The 10,031-nt window shown below is 36.1% G+C and overlaps 1 protein-coding gene across 5 annotated transcripts in view; it reads left to right on the forward strand.

Moving 5' to 3' along the window:
* Ascc3 (activating signal cointegrator 1 complex subunit 3) overlaps nucleotides 1-10,031 on the forward strand; it is a 404,873-nt gene that overhangs the window by 184,408 nt on the left and 210,434 nt on the right. The window lies entirely within an intron of this gene.

Genomic DNA, 10,031 nt, shown 5'->3' on the forward strand with positions numbered 1-10,031 from the left:
TTCACAATGTTAAGGAATGTTCCCACTATCCCTTTTTTTCTAGTGTTTTGAGCATGAAGGGGTGCTGTATTTTATCTAACTTTTTTTTGCATCTATCAAAATAATCATGTGATTCTTGACTTTAAGTCTGTTGATATGGTGAATTACATTTATTGATTTCCGGATGTTGAACGAAACTTACATCCCTGGGATAAAACCCACTTGATTATGGTGCACTATCTTTTTAGTGTATTTTTGTATGCAATTTGCTAAGATTTTGTTGAGAATTTTTGCATCAATTTTCATTAAGGATATTGGTCTGCAGTTCTCTATCCTCGATGCGTCTGTATCTTGTTTAGGTATCTGGGTGATATTGGCTTCATAGAATGAGTTTGGGAGGGTTCCCTCCTCTTCTATTTCATGGAATACTTTGAGAAGTATTGGAACGAACTCTTCTTTAAAGTTTTTGTAGAAGTTGGCTGAGAACCCATCTGGTTCTTGGTTGGTGGACTTTTGATGACTTCTTCTATTTCAATACTTGAAATTGACTTTTTAAATTGTGTATGTCCTCCTGGTTCAGTTTAGGTAATTCATATTTCTCTAGAAACCTGTTGATGTCTTTGAGATTTTCTATATTGTTGGAGTATAGATTTTCAAAATAGCTTCTAATTATGTTTTGTATTTCACTAGTGTCTGTTCTGATATTTCCTTGTTCACTGTGAATTTTAGTATTTTGACTTTTCTCTGTCCTTCTCTTTGTTAGTGCAGATAAAGGTTTATCAATTTTGTTTATTTTTTCAAAGAACCAACTATTTATTTTGTCAATTTTTTAGATTGTTTCTTTTGTTTCAGTTTCATTGATTTCAGCTCTGATTTTCACTATTTTCTTTCTTCTACTACTTTTGGTGTTGCTCTTTTCTTCTTTTTCTAGGACTTTGAACCGTAGTGTTAGGTCGTTTATTTGTTGGTTTTTTCTTCTTTTATTGAATGCGCTCCATGAAATAAATTTTCCTCTAAGAACTGCTTTCATAATGTCCCAGCAATTTTGATATGTTGTTTCTTTGTTCTCATTTACCTCTAAGAATTTTTTAATTTCTTTCCTGATATCTTCTGTTATCCATTCATCATTCAATAGTGTATTATTTAATCTCCAGGTGTTTGAGTAGTTTCTGTTTTTTATTCTGTCATTTATTTCTAATTTTAATCTGTTACGATCTGATAGAATACAAGGTAGTGTCTCTATCTTCTTGTATTTGTTAATAGTAGGTTTGTGGCATAACATATGGTCTGTTTTAGAGAAAGATCCATGTGCTGCTGTGAAATAAGTATATTCTTTCTTTGTTGGAAGGTATGTTCTGTAAATGTCCGTTAAGTCTAAGTCATTGATTGTGTTTTTGAGATCTATGGTTTCTTTGTTCAATTTTTGTTTGGAGGATCTGTCCAGTGGTGTGAGATGTGTGTTAAAATCACCTAGTATTATTGTGTTATGGTCTATTTGGTTTCTGGCATTGAGAAGGATTTGTTTAACATGCATGGATGAGCCACTATTTGGGGCATAGATATTTTTGATTGTTGTGTATGGCTGATTGATGCTTCCCTTAAGCAGTATGAAATGTCCTTCTTTATCCCTTCTTACTAACTTTGGCTTGAAGTTCACATTATCTGATATGAGGATGGATTCTCCAGCTTTTTTGCTGTATCCATGTGCATGGTATGTTTTTCCCCATCCTTTCACCTTTAGTCTGTGGGTACCTCTTTCTATGAGATGAGTCTCTGGAGGCAGCAAATTGTTGGATCTTCCTTTTTAATCCAATCTGCCAGTCTATGTCTTTCGATTGATGAGTTCAGGTGATTAAAATTCAGGGTTATTATTGAGATATGATTTGTATTCCCGGTCATTTGACTCATTTTTGTCTTTTGACACTACTTGGTTTCTCCTTTATTTGGCTATTCCTTTAGGGTAGTTCCTCCCTTTGCTAATTTATATCATTGTATTTCATCTCTTCCTCATGGAATATTTTCCTGAGAATGCTCTGTAGTGCCAGCTTTCTTTTTGTAAATTCTTTTAGCTTTTGTTTATCATGGAAGGATTTTATTTCTTTGTCAAATCTGAAAGTAAATTTTGCTGGATATAAGTTTCTTGGTTGGCATCCGTGTTCTTTCAGAATTTGAAAAATGTTGTTCCAGACACTTCTAGCTTTTAGAGTCTGGGTTGAAAAATCTGCTGATATCCGTATTGGTTTCCCCCTGAATGTAATTTGGTTCTTTTCTCTCGCAGCCTTTAAAATTCTGTTTTTATTTTGCATGTTAGGTATTTTCATTATAATGTTTCTTGGTGTAGGTCTATTGTAATTTTGTGTATTTGGAGTCATTTAGGCCTCTTGTACTTGATTTTCCATTTCATTCTTCGGTTTTGGGAATTTTTCTGATATTATTTCTTTTTTTAAAATTTATTTTTATTGTAAACAAGTGGGATATATGTTGTTTCTGTTTGTACATGGAGCAACAGTATACCATTTGCGTGATCATACATTTACATAGGGTAATGGTGTTTGATTCATTCTGTTATTTTTTTTCTTCCCCCCACCCCTCCACCCCTCTTTTCCCTCTATACAGTCCCTCCTTCCTCCATTCTTGCACCCCTCAACCCCTATTATGTGTCACCATCCGCTTATCAGTGAGATCATTCATCCTTTGGATTTTTGTGATTGACTTATCTCACTTAGCATGATGTTCTCCAGTTTCATCCATTTACCTGAAAATGCCATAATTTTATTATTCTTTATAGCTGAGTAATATTCCATTTTATATATATATATATATATATATATATATATATATATATATACCACAGTTTCTTTATCCATTCATCATTTCAAGGACATCTAGGTTGGTTCCACAGTCTGGCTATTGTGAATTGAGCAGCTGTGCACATTGATGTGCTGTATCTCTGAAGTATGCTGATGTTAAGTCCTTTCGAGGAGTGGGATAGCTGGGTCAAATGGTGGGTCTATTTCAAGTTTTCTAAGGAATCTCCACACTGCTTTCCTGAGTGGCTGCACTAATTTGCAGCCCCACCAGCAATGTGTAAGTGTACCTTTTTCCGTACATCCTCTCCAACAACTTGTTGCTTGTATTCTTTTTTTTAAATTATTATTATAAACAAATGGGATACAGGTTGTTTCTCTATTTGTACATGGAATCAAGGAATACCATTTGTGTAATCATAAATTTACGTAGGGTAATGTTGATTCATTCTGTTATTTTTTCCTCCCCCCCACCCCTATTTTCCCTCTATACAGTCCTTCCTTTCCCCATTCTTGCCACCCTCCTTAACCCTAACCCTAACCCTAAACCTAACCCTAATGCTAACCCCTCCCACTCGCCGTTATATGTCATCATTCACTTATCAGCGAGATTATTCGTCCTTTGGTTTTTTGAGATTGGCTTATCTCACTTAGCATGATATTCTCCAACTGCATCCATTTACCTGCAAATGCCATAATTTTATCATTCTTTATGGCTGAGTAATATTCCATTGTATATATATGCCACAGTTTCTTTATCCATTCATCAACTGAAGGGCATCTAGGTTGGTTCCACAATCTGGCTATGGTGAATTGAGCAGCAATGAACATTGATGTGGCTGTATCTCTGTAGTATGCTAATTTTAAGTCCTTTGGGTATAGGCCAAGGAGTGGGATAGCTGGGTCAAATGGTGATTCCATTCCAAGCTTTCTGAGGAATCTCCATACTGCTTTCCAGAGTGGCAGCCCTAATTTGCAGCCCCACCAGCAATGTATGACTGTACCTTTTTCCCCACATCCTCGCCAACACCTATTTTTGCTTGTGTTCTTGATAATCGCCATTCTAATTGGGGTGAGATGAAATCTTAATGTAGTTTTGATTTGCATTTCTCTTATTACTAGAGATGTTGAACATTTTTTCATATATCTGTTGATTGCTTGTACATCTTCTTCTGTGAAGTGTCTGTGCATTTCCTTAGCCCATTTGTTGATTGGATTATTTGTATTCTTGGTGTAGAGTTTTTTGAGTTCTTTATAGATTCTGGAAATTAGCGCTCTATCTGAAGTATGGTTGGCAAAGATTTTCTCTCACTCTGTAGGCTCTCTCTTCACATTACTGATAGTTTCCTTTGCTGAGAGAAAGCTTTTTAGTTTGAATCTATCCCAGTTATTGATTCTTGCTTTTATTTCTTGTGCTATGGGAGTCCTGTTAAGGAAGTCTGATCCTAAGCCAACATGTTGAAGATTTGGACCTACTTTTTCTTCTATAAGATGCAGGGTCTCTGGTCAGATTCCAAGTTCCTTGATCCATTTTGAGTTGAATTTTGTGCAGGGTGAGAGATAGGAGTGTAATTTCATTCTGTTGCATATGGTTTTCCAGTTTTCCCAGCACCATTTGTTGAAGAGGCTATCTTTTCTCCATTGCATAATTTTGGCCCCTTTGTCTACTATTAGAAAATTTTATTTATTTAGGTTTGTGTCCGTGTCCTCTATTCTGTACCATTGATCTACCTGTCTGTTTTGGTGCCAATACCATGCCGTTTTTGTTACTGTTGCCTTGTAGTATAGTTGAAATGTGGTATTGTGATACCCCCTGTTTCATTCTTCCTGCTAAGGATTGCTTTAGCTATTCTTGCTTTCTTATTCTTTCAGATGAATTTCATAATTGCTTGCTCTTTTTCTGTAAGGTATGTCATTGGGATTTTAATTGGAATTGCATTGAATCTGTATAGCACTTTTGGTTATATGGCCATTTTGACAGTATTAATTCTGCCTACTCAAGAACACGGGAGATCTTTCCATCTTCTAAGGTCTTCCTGAATTTCTTTCTTCAATATTTTGTAGTTTTCATTCGAGAGATCTTTTACCTCTTTGATTAGATTGATTCCCAAGTATTTTAATTTTTTTGAGGCTATTGCAAATGGAGTTGTTTTCCTCATTTCCCTTCCAGCTGTTTTGTCGCTTGCATATAAAAATACTTTAGATTTATCCGTGTTGATTTTATAGCCTACTATTTTGCTGAATTCATTGATGAGGTCTAGAAGTTTTCTGGAGGAGGTTTTGGATCCTCTAAATATAGAATCATGTCATCTGCAAATAGTGACAGCTTAAGTTCCTCTTTTCCTATTTGTATTCCTTTAATTTGTTTGGTCTGCCTAATTGCTCTGGGTATTAGTTTTGAGGACAATGTTGAATAGAATGGTGAAAGAGGACATCCCTGTCTTATTCCCATTTTTAAAGGGAATGGTTTCAGTTTTTCTCCATTAAGAATTATGTTGCCCATGGGCTTAGCATAAATAGCCTATACAATGTTCAGGTATGTTCCTACTATCCCAATTTTTTCTAGTGTTTTGAGCATGAAGGGGTGTTGTATTTTGTCAAACACTTTTTCTGCATCAGTTGAAATAACCATATGATTCTTATCCTTAAGTCTATTGAAATAATGGATTATGTTTATTCATTTACTGTTGTTAAACCATCCTTCCATTCCAGGAATGAACCCCACTTGATCGTGGTGCACAATTTTCTTAATATGTTTTTGGATACAGTTTGCCAATATTCTGTTAAGGATCTTTGCATCTATATTCATCAAGGATATTGGTCTAAAATGTTCATTCCTTGATGTGTCTTTCCCTGGTTTGGGTATGAGGGTGATATTGGCTTCATAAAATGAGTTCGGTAGGGTACCCTTCTTTTCTATTTCCTGGAATACTTTGAGTAGTATTGGAATGAGTTCTTCTTTAAAGATCTTGTATAACTTGGCTGAGAATCCGTCTGGTTCTGGGTTTTTCTTGCATGGTAGATGGATGGCTTCTTCTATTTCATTGCTTGATATTGATCTGTTTAAATTCTGTGTGTCCTCCTGGTTCAGTTTGGGAGGAGCTATGTCTCTAGAAATTTGCCAATGTCTTCGGTAGTTTCTATTTTGTTGGAATACAGATTTTCAAAGTAGCTTCTCATTATGTTCTGTACCTCAGTGGTGTCTGTTGTGATATTTCCTTTGCATCATGAATTTTAGTAATTTGAGTCTTCTCTCTCCTTCTCTTTGTTAGTGTGACTTAAGAGTTTGTCTATTTTGTTTACTTTTTCAAAGAACCAACTTTTTGTTTTGTCAATTTTTTGAATAGTTTCTTTTGTTTCAATTTCATTGATTTCAGCTCTGATTTTAACTCTTTCCTGTGTTCTACTTTTGCTGTTATTCTGTTCTTCTTTTTCTAGGGCTTTGAGGTGTAATATTAGGTCATTTAGTTGTTGACTTTTCATTCTGTTCTGTAATGTGCTCCATTCAATGAATTTTCCTCTTAGTAGCACTTTCATAGTGTCCCAGAGATTTTGATATGTTGTATCATCATTCTCATTGACCTCCAAAAATGTATCTCCTCCATGATGTTTTCTGTTATCCATGTTTCATTCAATAGCATATTATTTAGTCTCCAGGTGTTGGAGTAATTTCTGTTTTTTATTTTGTCATTGATTTCTATTCTCAGTTCATTATGATCTCATAGAACACAAGGAAGTATCTCTGTTTTTTTGTATTTTCAATGGGCTCCTTTGTGGCATAACATATGGTCTGTTTTCGAGAAGGTTCCATGTGCTGCTGAGAAGAAAGTGAATCTGAGAAGAAAGTTGATGGATGGAATATTCTATATATGTCTATTAAGTCTAGGTTATTGATTGTGTTATTGAGTTCTATGGTTTCTTTGGTTGGTTTTTGTTTGGAAGATCTATCTAGTGGTGACAGTGGTGCATTAAAGTCACACAGAATTATTGTGTTGTGGTGTATGTGATTCCTGAAATTGAGAAGGATTTGTTTGATGTACAGGGATGCACCATTGTTTGGGGCATAAATATTTATTATCATTACGTCTTCCTGATTTATGGTCCCCTTAAGCAGTATGAAATGTCCTTCTTTATCCCTTCTGACTAACTTTGGCTTGAAGTCCACTTTATCTGATAGAAGGATCGAGACGCCTGCTTTTTTTACTTAGTCCATGTGTGTGGTAGGTTTTTTTCCCATCCTTTCACCTTTAGTCTGTGGATGTCCTTTTCTATGAGATGAGTCTCTTACAGGCAGCATATTGTTGGGTCTTTCTTTTTAATCCATTTTGCCAATCTATGTCTTTTGATTGATGAGTTTAGGTCATTAACGTTCAAGGTTATTATTGAGATATGATTTGTATTCCCAGTCATTTGGCTTATTTTTGGTTTTTAAGTTGGCTTGGTTTCTCCTTTGAGTGGTTTTTCTCTAAGGTAGTTCCTCCCTTTGCTGACCTACATTGTTGTTTTTCATTTCCTCCTCATGGAATATTTTGTTGAGAACATTCTATAGCGCAGGCTTTCTATTTGTCATTTCTTTTAACTTTTGTTTATCATGGAAGGATTTTATTTCATCTTCAAATCTGAATGTAAGTTTTGCTGGGTATAGGATTCTTGGTTGGCAACCATGTTCTTTCAGAGCTTGAATTACATTGTTCCAGGCCCTTCTAGCTTTAAGAGTCTGGGTCGAGAAGTTAGCTGCTATCCGTATTGGTCTCCCCCTATATGTAATCTGATGCTTTTCTCTCGCAGCCTTCAAAATCCTATCTTTATTTTGAATGTTAGGCATTTTCATTGTAATGTGCCTTGGTGTGTACCTGTGGTGATTTTGTGCATTTGGTGTTCCATAAGCCTCTTGTATTTGATTTTCCATTTCATTCTTCAGTCTTGGGAAATTTTCTGATATTATTTCATTAAATAGGTTGTTCAATCCTTTGATTTGTATCTCTGTGCCTTCCTCAATCCCAATAATTCTTAAATTTCATCTTTTCATGATGTCCCATCGTTATTGGAGATTCTGTTCATGATTTCTTACCATCTTCTCTGTTTGAGCAACTTTATTTTCAAGATTAAATATTTTGTCCTCATTGTCTGAGGTTCTGTCTTCCAGGTGGTCTAGTCTTTTGGTGATGCTTTCCATGGAGTTTTTTATTTGACTTGTTGTTTCCTTCATTTCAAGGATTTCTGTTTTTTTTTTTTTTTTTTTTTTTTTTGAGAATCTCTATCTCTTTGTTGAAATGATCTTTTGCTTCCTGCAGGTGCTCTTTCAGCTTATTGGTATTATCATTCGTTGCCTGCATTTGCTCTCTTATCTCATCCTTTGCTTCGGGAATCATCTTAATCATGTATAATCTGAAGTCCTTTTCTGTCATTTCTTATAACATACTATCATGGGATCTATTAATATAGAATCTAGATTTATTTGGATCATTTTCTTCCCTTGTTTTTTTCATGTTGTTCATGTATCTTCCCCTCTAGCAGTGCAGATCTGGGTATTGCAAATTTCTCCCTATCGGCTTATAATGGCCCTATATATAGGTTTCCAAAACCCTTTCTTTATGGGGAGATCAATATTAGCTGTGCCCAATTCAGACACTGTGCAATCGTAGACCAATTAGCCCCTATGAGGACAATAACAAAATTGTCATAATAAACAGAATGAGTTCAAATATTATCTTCAGTAAAACAAACAGATTTGCAATAATTCTGCAGTTTCAAATGGAGGACAAAGAGGATACAGAGGGATGTAGAATGTTGTTGTTAATAGGATAAGAAAAGAATATACAGAAGTTCTAGATAATAGAAAGGGTGAGAGTGTAATCAAAAGAAATTGGATGTTAGCATGCAAAAAAGGGAGAAAGAGACTCTGAGGGAACAGGTAAACAAAAGGAAAAGAGAGCAAGAAAAGTAAAGAAATAAAAACTTAATTTTTTTCAATAAGGAGAAAAGAAAATCTACAGTATAACAGTCTTATAGTAATGAAACCTCTCAGAGTTAAGTAACCTGATGTATGAGAGGTACCTGACAATGAACTTTAAGCCTCCAGCAGGCGTCTCAGGATGGGATTTTCCCCACCTAAGTGCTACGGTCCAGGATTATCCAAGATGGCTGCTCTGGCTTCAAAATGTGTTGGCAAATGGGGAGCTGCAGCTCAGGGTGTGGCTGTGGTCAGCAGGAGGTCCTGGAGACAGGATGTGGTTTTTCAGGCAGGGGTCCTGGAGTTGAGGTGTGTTTGGTGTGGTTGTGGGATTCTGGAGGCCGGTTGCAATCAGTCGGTCTGGGGTTCCGGTGATAGGGCTCAGTCAGTTGGTCTGGGGGTCCTGGCGGCAGGGAGCAGTCAGTGGATGTGAGGGCCCCAGAGGCAGGGAGTGATTGGTCGGGCTGAGGGATCCTGGAGACGGGGCTCAGTCAGTCCGGCCAGGGGTCCTATGGTGCCTGGCTGTTTTCTCAAAATCCTGATATTATTTCATTGAATAGATTGTTTATTCCTTTGATTTGTTTCTCTGTGCCTTCCTCAATCCCAATAATTCTTAAATTTGGCCTTTTCATGATATCCCGTAATTCTTGTAGATTCTGTTCATGATTTCTTACCATCTTCTCTGTTTGGTCAGCTTTGTTTTCAAGATTAAATATTTTGTCTTCAATGTCTGAGGTTCTGTCTTCCAGGTGTTCTATCCTATTGGTTATGCTTTCTGTGGAGTTTTTAATTTGGTTTTTAATTTTATTGTTTCCTTCATTTTAAGGATTTCTGTCTGTTTTTTTTTCAGCATCTCTTACTCTTTATTGAAATGGTCTTTTGCTTCCTGTACTTGCTGTTTTAACTGCTGATTGGTGCAATCATTCAAAGCCTGCATTTGCTCTTTCATCTCATCATTTGCTTCTCTGATCATTTTAATTATGTACATTCTGAACTCCCTTTCTGACATTTCTTCTGCCATGCTGTCATTGGATTTTTATTGATGTAGCATCTAGGTTTGTTTGGGACATTTTCTTCCCTTGTTTTTTCATATTGGTCAGGTATCTACCCCTCTAGCAGTGAAACTATGAGATATTTCAGATTTCCTCTATTGACCTATAGTGTCCCTGTAGTTTTCCAATAACTTGCCTCCTAGCCTTCAGTAGCCTGAAGTCTTGGAGGAACTTCATAATGCAGTGCTCTACAAGGAAGCTGCCTCTCTAGGGGTGATGGCCTTTAGGTGGGTTATATTT

This window comes from Sciurus carolinensis, chromosome 7 (genome assembly GCF_902686445.1).
Source record: "Sciurus carolinensis chromosome 7, mSciCar1.2, whole genome shotgun sequence".
NCBI classification, from domain to species: Eukaryota; Metazoa; Chordata; class Mammalia; order Rodentia; family Sciuridae; genus Sciurus; species Sciurus carolinensis.